The sequence below is a fragment of the Argiope bruennichi genome, chromosome 3 (assembly GCF_947563725.1).
Source record: "Argiope bruennichi chromosome 3, qqArgBrue1.1, whole genome shotgun sequence".
NCBI lineage: Eukaryota > Metazoa > Arthropoda > Arachnida > Araneae > Araneidae > Argiope > Argiope bruennichi.
In genome coordinates, this window is record NC_079153.1 from 111,161,092 (window position 1) to 111,175,960 (window position 14,869).

The following is a 14,869-nucleotide window of genomic DNA, read 5'->3' on the forward strand; positions in this document are numbered from 1 at the left end:
CTGTTTGACAACAGATAAAAATTTGGCACAAATATAACTTCGAAGCTGAGAATGGCACCCTGGTGCAAATTTTTGACACTTTAATTATAATTTTAATTAAAGAAATTAAGCTGAATTTTGACGTTTTTCCACGATAACTTCCAAAAATATTATGGGGTAACTACACACTTTGCACTTTTTCAGAATTTAAAAAAATGATCTCTTTATTAATACCAATATTTAAGTGGGGCAAATTATTTCTGAAATTTGTAATTAATTTTTTTTTACTTAATTTCTAACAATAGATTACAACTTAAACTGAAATTCAGACCGCTTTTATTGTTTCATCAAATATTTACTTATGTGGTTTTCATCCATTATTGAAAGTTAAAAAATGAATATGGTTTGAAAATAACAAATAATCAAGTTTACACAGATCAATGCATGTTATGAACAAAATAATCGTTAATAATCGAACTACCTGAAGAAGGTGGCACGGTGCTTAGAAAAATCTCTGATTCTCTGGATGCTGTAATGATTCAGCTTCTTCCCTGGGTGACCACTGTGACATTCCTTTTTCCCACACTCGATAATTTACATTCCGGGCCATTCTTCATCAACGAAACCCCCACAGTGTTAAGTGCCTCCAGATTGCCAAATAGAAGACCCTCCTTTTAAGTACGGTCGTCTGGCCAATTAGTGCTAATCCAGGTAAGGAACCACACGTGCGTTTCCCAGGGAAATAAATCGTGTTTTCGAAAGGCGAGAGTGTCAAACACTCCAGATGTCCTTCATTTTTCCCATTGTGGAGGGTGGATCATCAATGGACATTTCCCACGGGCGACCAGAGACGATTCAGGTTGTTCTGAACGGTGATTGTGTAACAGGGAGTGGACAGGAAAGGTGGAGTCTGAGAGAAAGATAAAAGGTGAGATTTTTCGGAAGAAGGAGAGGAGCTTGGTATTAAGTGGACATCTGAGAAAAATTCAACCCGAAGGAAATTCAGTGGATTCCTAGAGCTAACCCTGCAGTAGCCTGAGACACCAACCTTCTGTTAGCTGTTCTTGTGAAGGCGTTTTCTCCAAATTTGTTCGAGGAACTATTTTTGTTTAAATTTCGTGCTATAAATAGCATCATTCATTTAACCTAGATGAGAAAGTTGTTTTTATGTAATAAAGCTGTAAATAAAGAATTTGATCATAACGCTACCTGTTATTGGATCTAGACTTTACAATGCCAATTTTGGTAAGGATCTTAGTAAACAATGTTTATTTGTTTTTAATACCAGAAACAAAAATGTCTGAATCAAAATCTATGAAACGTTTGATTATCTGTTAGCCTGTGCATTTGCATTCATGTAAAAGACAGGATTCAAAAATTTAACGACTTATAAATGAAATTTGGTACGAGATCTTGCTACTAAAATTGTAATTTTGTATTAGATGTTGGTTTGAATCGATCGAAAAACAAAACAATCAAAAAACGGAAGGGTGAAAATAAAATATGCCAGATTCTGAAAAGAAATTGGGCACTTGTGGCTCTCAAGGACTTGACAAAGATCCATAGTCTTTATGCAGGAAAGGGGAAGGGATAAAACTTAAATATATATGCGAATGTTTCGGAGAGGTATTCCCGCTAACGAGAGAAATTTTTTTAAAAATGATTTTCTATCAATTTTTTAGTCTGAAAGAACTGAAATTTTACACAAGTTATTTAATCTTGATGTTGTTTGTTTGTTTTGTTTGTTTCTTATGGCACTTGCCACTGACAAGCCCGCTGCTACGAAGACAGCGATTTAAGCCTGAGGGGGAACGTCTCTTATTTTTTATAGCAGCGCCAACTAGGACCAAGAGTACGACTTTGCCACTCACGCATCATTCATTCGCTTGCACAACCCCTTTTTACAGGAGGGCACATTCACACATCTCACAGATAGAACAACAGAAGAACAACCATGCCCAAACCGGGACTCGAACCCGGGACGCCCAGATCACGGGGAAGACGCGCTACCCCTATGCCAGGACGCCGGCAATCTTGATGTTTTTGACGTGATTTAAAATCATTCTAATGAAATTTACGCTCTCGATTTATTTGAGCTTTAACTGATTAGATAGAGGGAAAAAAAGTTAGTCTTTTCGAAACATTCAAATAAAAAAAAAAAAAACTCATGAAGGAAAATGTCATTTAAAATTTTTATTTTAAACAACTATTTTTATCGGAAAAAAAAAAAAGATATTTGAAATATTAATAGTATGGCAGGTAATTGTGAAGCAATAAGTTAATATGCTTTTATTAGTAGATACATTATAGTTACATATTACTATAGTAGGTAAGTTATATTAACAATAGGTTTTATTGAAACGTTCAGTGGATAGGCGAGGAAAAAGAAATGAGCTAAATAAAATAGAAGATATTTTGAACATTTTGGACGAATTGTTACATTTTCTCCCACTTTTTATCAAAAGAAATCTTCGCATGATTGAGGAACTGATGTAGGCACATGAGATTAAAACCAGGCAATGTTCTTTCGATTACAAATTTCTAAGTATCAGAAATTTTTTTTTATGTACCAGCCGTTCTGTTTGTAATTCCACTTGCTTTTGTTATTTTCTCATATACACATTACACAGAAAGTACAGTAATCGTAAAAAAAAAAAAAAAAAAAAAAAAAAAAAAAATTAACTAGAGATTTTGACGTATCTTCACGTTTTAGACCTCCCTAAGTTCAAAAAACACATTTTTGGAAGATATCCGTCCGTCTGTCTGTGACAAAAATAACTCAAAAAATGCTTTGAGCTAGACTATTGAAATTTGGTACACAGTCTTGACAACAAATGTGCAGATTTCTATCAAATTTTGTGCAAAATCTATTCAGAGGAAGTCCGTCTGTACGAATATAAGTTAAAACGATAATTACAAAGCGAAGAGAGCTAGATAGATAAGATTTGATGCACAGATTTAACATCTATTGTATAGATGCCTATCAAAGTTTGAACCAAAATCAGCAACGGGTTAATTGTTAGTCGGTTTGTAATTTGAGAAACATGTAATCACGACAGTTCAAAAATGCAATAGCTTAAATATACCAAATTAGGTTTGGGATTTTGTGATTGCAAGTGCAGTTTTATGCCAAATCTTTATTTCAACCGATTGTGAAAAACCTGTCTAAAGCACAAATTCGAATTTCGGATACTATTTATCGCTTGACAAGGATTAATCGCCCACAAACTCGCCAAGGATGGCAGGATAGATTCAGTACAAATACTGAATTCACGCCAAAAGTTAATATTTTATAACCATGTAAGGCAACAATTATTCGATTTTCCTCGAATTTTGATTCACTTGGCATGCGTTTGCATCCACCTGAGGATACCGATATTCTCTCATTTCAGCCTCTCATACAGAAGAAAAAGCATACGAAGTATAATTTTAAATCTTGCAGTTTTTATATTCAATCCATTAAAAAGTTGTAAGACTTTTAATCCTAATCAATTTCTGTTCTAAATCTTTCGAATAAACGTCATTTTTAGTTCCACCGTTTATGCACATATGTAAAAATTGTTTGGAATTCCCAACCTAGAATTTGCGAATATATTTGGCTCTGGTAAAAAGGAGTTTCTAGGTTGATACTGGTATTTTTAAGATTTTGAATTTCCTAAGTAAAAAAAAAAAAAAAAAAAAAAAAACTAAACGACCCCCCGGTTTTGGTTGTTTTATCTTTTTATTTCTTCTTGTTTAGTTCTTTTATTTAATCTTGATGTAATAATATACTCATATGCTTTAATGCCAGTAGTAATAAAAACCGAATATTTTCAGAAATAATAAGATTCATATGTGCACATATGTGTAACAATCTTAACTTTATGCGTGATAAATAATTGTATTCTTCCGAGGTTGTGTTTGTTGAATTTGAAAAAGTTTCTGACTTCGGATCGAATAAAAATTAGGATATTTATTAGAAAAATGAAATATATAAGAAATTTTAATATGTTATTTATTAATTCTACAATATGAGATAATCTTTAAAAAAGCATTTTTAGCGCATCGAATATAACATTTCATGCACGTGTTTTGTCCCTTTTCACATTTATTTTCAGTTATTACGATTTAGTTTTAAAATTCGATTATAGATGGCGCGGTCATCTCATAAAAAGAGCTTCGGTGTAACTAGTTTCATTGATCCTATGGGACCTGATGAATGAGTGAAAAGTTTCCGTTTGTAAAAAAATGCTATTACTGAATAATTTATTCTGCAAGGAAAATCAGTGCTTTTGATTTTAAATGTTTTTACGGGTTAATATTTATGATATATGATAAATCTTTTGAAAGAAAAATGATAACTTTGTGATGGCAGCAATAAATGTAATGCAAGTTAATTAGACAACTTTAGTACTAGTATTAATAAATTTAAAATTCACAAATTATGTGCCAGGCATTTATTTTACAGGCGTACATAAAACGAATTTTCTGAAAATCTCTTGCTAATATTCTGTTTTTTCGCTAATGCTAAATATGGGGTAAGTTTTTTGAGCCGATATCATTAAGAATTTACTCAGAAATATAGAATATTAAAAGCTGCTTTAAAAAATAATTTTCTAGTAAAATAAATACTGTAAATTTGTTAATACATCTGAATCGATAATCAAATATTTTTTCTATATAAAATCCCTCCGAACTTTAAAGTCTACATCAAAATATTTTAAATTGTAAGGCGTAACATGGATTTCATGGAGCAGAAGAATCTCCATATTTCAACATTGAGATTCTTGTTGTTCTCAATGTTGCAACATTGCTTGTAAACTATGCCACGTTCTGATTTATTAACATTTGAAAACAAAAATAGTTACTTGAAATGTTTTAATTGCATAGTTTACATATATAGCTCCAATTCCTCTCAGCCAGTCGGTTCTAGGCAGCTATCTAATCAGATCCATCCGCCACTGAATTGAATCAATTCCTTGTCAATTTCTACTAGAAACAATAGCATTATAGCGGGAAAGGCGGATTAAGGAGAGGGGAGGGAGGCAAGTGGAATATAGATTTTCTTTGCAAGTGTTTTATTAACAAATATTAATCCCTGGACATTATTTATCTTTACTATACCACTACTGAGAAATAGATTTTAAAGAAATAATTTGTAATATTAAAATCTTTCATTTTCTACTTGAAATCATTAACTCTTGAAAGTGCCATTTTTTTTCTAGTAATATAATATATTAAAATAATATCAGAATTGAGATAGATTTAAGAAAAAGAATTAATTCAATTTATTCAATAAATATAATTTGATTCATTAATTAATTTTGATAATTATATAACAAATCAAGGTGCATAATTTTGTTTGAGATTAAGAATTCGGAACATCTAGGTTTCTGCTTTATTGAAAAATTAAAAAATATGTGAGAATGTATGCCAAACGACATAACTGCATACAAAAATGGATGAATTTGGTTGGAAGTATATTTTCCATGGCCCTAGAAAGGGTTAATAAATATTTTGCGATATACATACGTATACACCACAATATTCCATGATTTCAAATATTACAAACATTCTTCAGAATTCACAAATTGTTCACCATTTCTAGTTTTAAAAATTATTTTTAATCAGAACCAAGCCATTCTTTTATTTTAGTGATTAAGGAATTTTTCTTCTAAGCAGACGATTCCAGTTACTTATTAGCAAAAATAGAGCAGCTGCTTACTTTTTAAAATCTTAAACTATGAAAAAACGGCATTGTTCTTCCTTTAGCATTCTAGTATATTTAGTTCCACAGTTTGTAGAATTTGACCTTCTCGCATAATCAAAAAAAAAAAAAAAAAATACTATTTGGAGAACTATACCTATGATCTAAGTGTCAAAATCTTTATGTTAAAATCCATGCCACTAGCTTGTAGGATCTTTTAGTTACATCACATATAATTGAATAGATAAACCCATTGATGATCGGTCCTTAAAGAATCTGACTCTAATTTCATAAAGATCTAAGATTTTAATAATAAAAATTATATGTAATATGTCAAATATTTAGCTCACTGGATCTTAGAATTAATAAGTTAATATGCATGATAAAGAATTAAAAAAAAAATTTTTTAACCCGCTCTCGATTTTATCCACAATTTGTGACGCATCTAAAATTTTGATACGAAATCGTATATTAAAATGCTCGTTTTTAATTTTCTGTTTCACAGACAAATATGTCTCCACGTTCCAATTTTTTTTCAGCGAAGTCTAAATATTTAGATTGATCAAAATTTGAAATCAAATATTTTTTTTAATAAAATATTTTAATATGTAAATCAGCGAGAATAGTCTCTCTGAAATTTGCTCCCATACCCTTAATAAAGGCTTTAGCCACTCACCCCTCCCCCTACAAACACACACATACACAAATATATTTATAACCTTGAACAAAGAAAGCCATTAAAGCATCACGGATGTTTAGTTTTTTAAGTTCCGTGCAGGAGACAATATTGTACTTTTTACTGTAGAAAAGAAGACCGATTGCATTTTGGACGTCCCCCCTCCCTCTTTTCTTTGATCCATTGAAATTAAAATTTAACATAAAATTATTGATTTAGTAACAAGATTACTTAACAAATTTCAAATCTTTGTTAAGTCAATCCGTTTTTCAGATATCCTACTTATATGTGTATGAAAGTACAGACAGACAGCAGGTCAACAATTTATCGGATTTGATTCAAAATTTGTTAAGAATCTATACTTTAGATGCTAAAATCTTTATGCCAAATTTTATGTCTTGTTTTTGTAGTAATCTATTCTTACCAAATTTGTGATCTGACAGCTAGTCAGATAGACTTCCTCTGAAAGGATTTCATTCAAAATTTGATAGAAACCTTCAAATTTGGCATAAAAGCCACATACCAAATTTTATTTGTGTAACTAAGGATGTTTTTGAGTTACCTTCAGACCGAGACAGAATTTCATAAATTTGCGCATTTAAATCTCAAAAATATCCAAAATGTAGAGATTCTTCAAAATCTACAGGTTGAATTTTTGATGATTACAACACTAAATAATTTCTCGAAAAATAAGCAAGTATAAATAATATAATAATCAAGTATAAATAATAAACAAATAAATAATCAAGTATAAATAATAAATACATAAGTAATCAAGTATAAATAATACATAAGTAATCAAGTATAAATAATACATAAGTAATCAAGTATAAATAATACATAAGTAATCAAGTATAAATAATACATAAGTAATCAAGTATAAATGATAAATACATAAGTAATCAAGTATAAATGATAAATACATAAGTAATCAAGTATAAATGATAAATACATAAGTAATCAAGTATAAATGATAAATACATAAGTAATCAAGTATAAATGATAAATACATAAGTAATCAAGTAAAAATGATAAACGAATAAGTAATCAAGTAAAAATGATAAACAAATAAAAATTTAAATTGACAGGTTCAAATTTCAAACGATTAATCCACCAGTCTGATTTTTGAAGATGGTTCAAAAACTGCGTATTTTGTCCCATAACTTTTAAAATTCATTTTGGTTCAAATGATATCATGAACTTTAAAAACTTTGAAATGAAACTGATCCTTTTAAAATCATTCATTTATTAAGCCATATAAACTCGTCATTACGAAGTCGCCATTTGTTTAATTTCTATCGGGAAAATTGCGTGTCAGATAAATGAGAGGCCACCGTTGCCTTTTTCCAGAATCGCTGGTAGGAGACTTGATTAACCTGTTAATTTAGAGATTTTAATTCCTTCTTCATTCAGTAAATTACATTTAAAAATGAAGGTTAGGACGAATTAAAAATATATAAAATTAAAGTAATATTCGAATTTCAATTTTTCCTCCCTCTGAAAAATTATTAGGAAATCACTTTAAAAATTAAATTCAAATTCATATAATTTTAAATTTGAATTTTTGGTTGATATTATATATATATAAATTTTATTTACGAGAAAAAGATATCAGAAGACGATGCTCATTTATGAAATCACAAAATACTCGCTATTGTTTTAAATTCAGAAAAATCCTAATTATTTCTTTTACACTAATTTAAAAAAAAGCAATTTAATTTTTTAAAAAACGAGATTTAAATCCTTATAAGGTAAACTAGTCTTATATGGCACAATTAAACAAAGTTTTGGAAACAACTTTTTCTTATTAACTTTTTAGTTTATCTAATTGTTTCAGTGACTGAAACTCCCCCCCCCCTCAAAAAAATGCTTAAAGTATTTTAATAACAAAAAACAAGATACAGTTATACATTTAAATGAACTGAATTCTAAGTTTTTAAAAATGTTCAAACTACGAAAAGAATTTTTTTAACAGATATATTACGCAAGACTTCCTTGGCCCTTTGCAATGCTGCGACGAATCTGACTCGTCAATCTGAAGCAATATTTCATGATTTTCTTTTTCCATTCTTATTTGATTGATGCAGATTTTTATAAAGATCGTATAAAACAAATGCTCATATATTGACTGTTACGAACTACATCAAGACTGTAACTTTATTCTTGAATTTCCTAAATACTAAAAGGAATCTTCACACATATTGCGTGTTTAAACATGCATCTTATTACATTTTGGAATGTAAAGAACTAATTTTTGCCCTCATTTTTGGTGCAAAAATACTCTGCAACCTTATTAATAAATTTTTTTCTGAACTCCAATATTAAATATAACTAGATAATGTGAATCATATCAAAGCTGTAAGTATATTTTTGAATTTTCTAATCGTTAAAAGAAATATTCACAAATATTATATACATAAATGCGCATCTTATTACATTTCCCAGAGTGCAAAGGGCTATTTTTTCCATTCGTGATGGAAAAATATTCCATCTTATAAATATATATATATTTTGCCTAGACCAGAAATTTATAAATTTGGTTTAAAGACCTCAATTTCATCAGCGTACCTCAAAGTAATTTTGAGTTATCGTTTGCACAAATAGAGTGACAAACAGTCATAATTCCAAAAATACGTTTATCGGACTCTGTGAGCTCTAAAAAGTAAAGATTCGTCAAAATTTCAAATTTTTGGACGATTATGATGCTTTTTCTTTGTAACCTTAGTATACGAAAAAATAAAATGGGTTGAAATTCAGGAGAAAAAAAAGACACATTATATATAGCAACATAATTAGTATTATTAAAAAAAGATATTTTTTATTATTTTAAATTGAAGTAAAATGTTTTTGACGCAATATTCCAAAACTGCGTACGATTTTAATTTAAATTTTAAATATTTCAGAAATATCTCTGCCTCTGTGCGCTTTCGCAACTTTTAAAGTGTTTCTGCAAGAACTTGTAGTTTTACGTCAAACTGTCTGTCTTTTTACTTTTTATTATTATTATTTAAAATTAATTCATTTCGTTACTTTATTTCACACAATTATATTGATTCCTAAACGGAAAAAAAAAAAAAAAATCCTCTTGTTTGCGTGGTATGTTTCCGTTTACTTACGCTTGTGTTCATCTGTGTTTTAACCCTTTCTAAGGCCGTGGGAAGTATGCTTCCCACCAAATTTATCAATCTTTGTATGAAATTATGTAGGTTGGCATAAGTTCTGACAAATTTTTAAATTTTTTTTAGAAAGACAGAAACTTAGATGCTTCAGTTCTTTATCTCACACAAAATGATGCGTCTTGGTTTGTCACTTAATTATTAATTATCCAAATTAATTAATTAAATTTATCTAATAAGCTAAATGAATCCCTTTTCTTATTCTAATTTCAAGCCTAAAAATATTTTAACATAATATGACTAGAAAAAAATGGCCCTTTAAAGGGTTAAACTGATAACAAAGCACAATTTGGATAGGAGATTATTGCATTTACATTTAAAAAACCCCGAGATTCCGAATTTGAGGAAAGAAAAAAAAAAAAAAAAAGTGTAAATTACTGAATATGATAAAAATGCCTTTGACAGAGCTATAATACAATCACCTATGAATTTAGAAGCCTCGAAATGTTTTAATAAATAAAATAGATTCTTTGAAGGCAGATTCTTTCTTACTCTAAGCAACCATTGCAATACTTTTGGGAAAAATCACTTCGCGCATTTTTGTTCTTTCTTCTTGATTTCCGTGTCTAAAACCTTCTTGACATTGATGTATAGAAAATCTGAGCTAATAGATTATTTATGTGCCAAACTGTCGGAACACACCTACCTACTTCCAGCACCGCACATTAAGACCAATTTCAACAATAGAAGTTTTTTTAAAAGGTAGTTGCTTGAGCAATGTCACGCGGTTGTCTCCTTTTGTTCGGCTGACCAGACGGTAGATATTGAATAATGATATATTATCACCCTCTCCTTTCCTCTTCCAAAATAATAGAAAAGTTTCGTCTGGGAATGACGACCCTGTTTACCCCCTGCTGACAAGTGAGGGCTCCCATAAGCTCGACTTTTTGGTCGCTAATGATACCTCTTTTTGTATTCAGTGTGAAGAGAGCTGATCGTGGTCAAGCGTAAGCCACAGATGAATGGACAGACAGTGAATGGGACAAGGAGTCAAATTTCACTTCAAAATTCCACATGCAAAAAAAGGGGGATGATTTGAAGTGTATTGAAAACAGATGCGAGACAAAGAAACCTGGAATATGACTGCATTCTAATTTAAAATACCATGAATCGATGGATACGAACTGCATTCCTCCACGGCCTTCAAAAGATTTGAAATGTGTTAAACAAGGTGCTTTGGTTATAATATATTTCCTGGTTATAATACATTTCAATTCCTTTGAAGACCCTTGAGGAATGCAGTTTATGTATACATCGATTCATGGTACATTGGAATGCAGTCAACTTCCAGATACCTTTGTCTTGCATTCAAACTTCCTATTAATGATTAATCCTCCAGCTACATATCCCGCGATTTCCGCGGGTTGGCAATCATTCCATTTTCTGTTGCATCCCGCGTTTTTCGCAGTTCACAGTATTTATTTTTATTATACTCGATTTTTATTATATTAATACTTTGTAACATATAGTATCAGTTCACTTTCTTTGAAAAATATTTGAACTTATTTGCAAACATTGCATCTAAATAGTGATTTTCAAGAATTACGCAGCCAGAGGTTTGATAAATAAATGAATATATAGATAAAGGATGGAATTAACATAGCACAAGCCAAGGCCAGGTTAAACAGTGAGAAAAGAGAAAAGGTGGCTAATCAAATAGGCAATTGCTTAGAAGTCCTGTTAACTTAAAAGAACCCAGAGAATTTTTGAGATATTTTTAAAGTTATCTGATTTTGTGCTTTTATTTGATTTATTATGTTCATGTGCTTGAATGCGCTCAAACTAAAATTAATTAGTATTTAAATTTTTGAGTATTTTTTAACCTTTTCTAGGGCCGTGGGAAATATGCTTCCCACCAAATTTATCAATCTTTATATGAAATTATGTAGGTTTGCTTCAGTTCTGAAATTTTTTTTTTAGAAAGACAGAAACTTAGATAATTCAGCTCTTTATTTCACACAAAATGATGTGTCTGGATTTGTTACTTGATTATTAATTAACCAAATTAATTAATTAATCCAATTAAATTTATCTAATAAGCTAAATGAATCCCTTTTCTTATTCTAATTTCAAGCCTAAAAATATTTTAACATATGACTAGAAAAAAATGGCCCTTTAAAAGGTTAAAGGATATTTTTTGCATGTTTACAAAAAATTTGTAGATCAGTGTTTTTTTTTTTTTTTTTCACTTCCTAGTTCGCTGATTCTCACAAATGGACAAACCTATTAAACTTTGCATTTAAGTGTTTAGTACATGTTAAATAGATTATGTAATCTTTTTTTGAAACTTGTTTTAAAATATTTAAATTAAATTAAGAGTTTTTTTAAATTTAGTTACATATGAGATTCTAAAACTCTCTCTCTGAAAGACCTTATCTAGATTAATACCTTGTTATTTCAATTTGCCGTGATTCGTGCTCCTTTAAAACAGCTTACATAGAGACAGAATTAGCATTAATGAAAATATATGGCTTCTGAAGTTTGCAGAAAGAAAGTATTTAAGTTCAGTTTTCGAAGCTAAATTGAATCACTTCTATTTTATTGCGTTATACGTAACTTATAAAGCAGTAACTTTTGAATCGCATGTCATTTAATTTTTTTCCTCATTATATTTTACAAAAACAGCCACATTTCAAAATATGTAATGTGAAATTTATTTCTAATTGCATAATTGCATTCAAATCGTTGAGATTCTACAAATAATTCGTCAAAACTGAAATGCTCGCAACTCTAAATAAACGAAATCTAAAGTATGCTGGCCTCAAAAAAATTAAGACTCTCAATTTATAGAAACACAAATTTGTTTCAAAAGCACGGAATATAAAAAAAGGAATGGTTTCTTTCTGAATCATGTCGCTGCGACTACTTTCAAAATTGACTCAAAGGGAATATTAAGAATTTTGATGCAACAGGAGACTTTCATTTCCTTTTATTAGTGAAAATAATTGCTCGCAACAATGCATATTTCCAAGCACAGAAATAATTACATAGACGAATTTTCGGAAGTTTTCTAATCTGATTGCCAAAAACTCATATACTCGAACTCAAATCGAAAGATTATCTAGAGCTAACCATGCACTGATGATGAATGTTAGAAAAAAATATTTTTGTTACGTTTTTAAATCATACTTTATTATTAAAACATATTATGAATTATATATGTCAAAATAGGAGAAAGTTACCGTAATTAAACTTAAAGCTTTAGTATTAAACTTAATTATGTTGTTGTTGCCTATCCCCAAGATCAGTAGGGCTAGATCAGATCCATGATACTGTGCACCCTAAAAAAAGTCCAAAAGCATCAGTGAACTGTTTGTCATATCCCGTCTGGTAAGCCCCAGGCAGGCAAGGATGTGTTTAGGTGAAGCCTGCACCTTAGAGAAAATGGTGCAAACATCAAAGCACTTGGAGCCACCAGAATATTTTAATGGTCTAAAATGACCACTGAGGAAGCTAGTGAGGGTGGTTTGATCTTGTCAGCTGCAAACAAGAGCCAGAGAGCCACCCGGATGATCACTTAATTATGTGATTGACGTTATACTATATTTGTTACAACAATTTAAACTGTTATGGCACTTTGAATTGCACAAGAGTCCCTTGCTTTTACAATTGTATTTAATAGTGAAACATTTCTTTTTGCAATGACAGCGTGTATAGCCTTGCCCACCACTTCTCGAATTAACTGCAGCTGCTTCTGTCAGCGACATTTCTTGACAAAATCTCATCTATGGAAAGTAACTTTTCTTTATAAATAACAAACCGATTACGGGTATAAATCAGCTTGAGGGTACCATTTTTGTTTGCTAATTCATAAAAGTCGGAGTCTTCTATTCCAAGAACAATCGCCGATACATTTCGGGCATCTCTACGACCACGGTCGACATCAGGGACTTGTATTCGCACAGTGATGTCGTCTCTCTATGGACATCACCACCTCGTTTCGACCTTCATTATAGCACGTAAGGGATTGTCGACACACAGCCGTGACAGTCCGAATATATAAGAATATAGTAAAATATTCAGTCTTTCACCGAGGTATTCAGTATAAGTTGAAATTCACTTGTGAATGTCGACATTCTCCAATTTCGGACATTCACGGTAACGCATGCACTTTTAATTTTCTCGCGTTATAATTTGTTTGACATTCAATTAAATTCGTGATCAAATAACAAAGTGAACTTTAAAAAAAACATGCATTCCCCATTAATATTTAAGTTTAAAAAGGCAATAATGCTGGCTGAACAATACAAATACGTTGGCTGGCATTTGAATTATTCAGACATATTTAAATACATCAGAAACCTATTCAAGGTTATTTATTAACATACGACGTAGCTCTATTCCTAACGGAAACTTAAATTTCTATTGACTATAGTAATCTTCGCGTTGTATTGTAATGCTGATAAATCTAATCTAATTTCAAGCTATCAAATTTAGAAACATAAACAACATAATGAACTTGAATAGAATATCAAAAATATGGGAAATACTTACAGAAATAAGACATTTTACTTCTAACCAGGCATTTGACCTCAGCTGCTCGACTTATTCTAGAAATACACTCTATTAAGATTTGGGAAGCAAAAGAAAGTGGTAAGCTACACTGTTCTTCGTAAATAAACGTTTTCGTGTGTTTCAGGTATGCTGTCGATTGCACTATATTTCCCAAAACCCGTATCGTGGCTCAGTGGTTTGGAAATCTTGCGATTGAGCAAGCAGTGGAAGTTGAGCAACCTCTGTTATCAAGTTTTTCGAACAAAATCAGAAAACAGTTTTGCTTTGGGGGATAGGGACGTTATTATTCTTCAAAGCAACCACAATGAATGGAAAGAATCATTTAAAACATGTTGAGCTATTTCTTTTGTATATATTAGCTTGTAAACAATTAAAGAAACTGAAACCGCGATGAGGTTAGTCACAATATAGCAGAACCCACTTTTGACCACTTTATATAGAATTAAAGTTTGTCGTAACCTCATGCATGTGTTATTTACAAGCAACCTCCTCCTCCCCCCCTTTGTGTAGTACAGAATGACGGTTGCTAAGATAAAAACGCTGAAGTGTATTCCTGCTTCCCTTGGGACATATGTCTCCCTATCAGTTCTCTATTGGTGGTTAATAAATATATTGAAATAAAAGTAGTGATATTATTAAATTAAAATTTTAATTCTCTTAAATATTTTTGTCAATTATGGCTGGTCGATGTGTTGCTAACAATCCAACACTTCTCAGGTGTCTCCGCAAATCACCAGATTTTACGGTTTGCGCTTTCTTCTTTTGAAGGTGCTTTAAAAAAAGTGTCAGATACACGTTGCCATTTTCTGCTGCATCAAGTAAACCTTATCACCAGCG

General features: G+C 30.8%; 2 protein-coding genes across 3 annotated transcripts in view; one reads left to right on the plus strand and one right to left on the minus strand.

Moving 5' to 3' along the window:
- The window catches only part of LOC129962581 (uncharacterized), a 93,918-nt gene extending 79,768 nt beyond the window's left edge, over positions 1-14,150 (minus strand). Inside the window, exon 1 of the mRNA XM_056076383.1 lies at positions 14,012-14,150. The gene's annotated coding sequence lies outside the window, so the exon portion shown is untranslated. The remainder of the gene's footprint in view (positions 1-14,011) is intronic.
- LOC129962580 (runt-related transcription factor 1-like) overlaps positions 1-14,869 on the plus strand; it is an 85,207-nt gene that overhangs the window by 1,277 nt on the left and 69,061 nt on the right. The window lies entirely within an intron of this gene.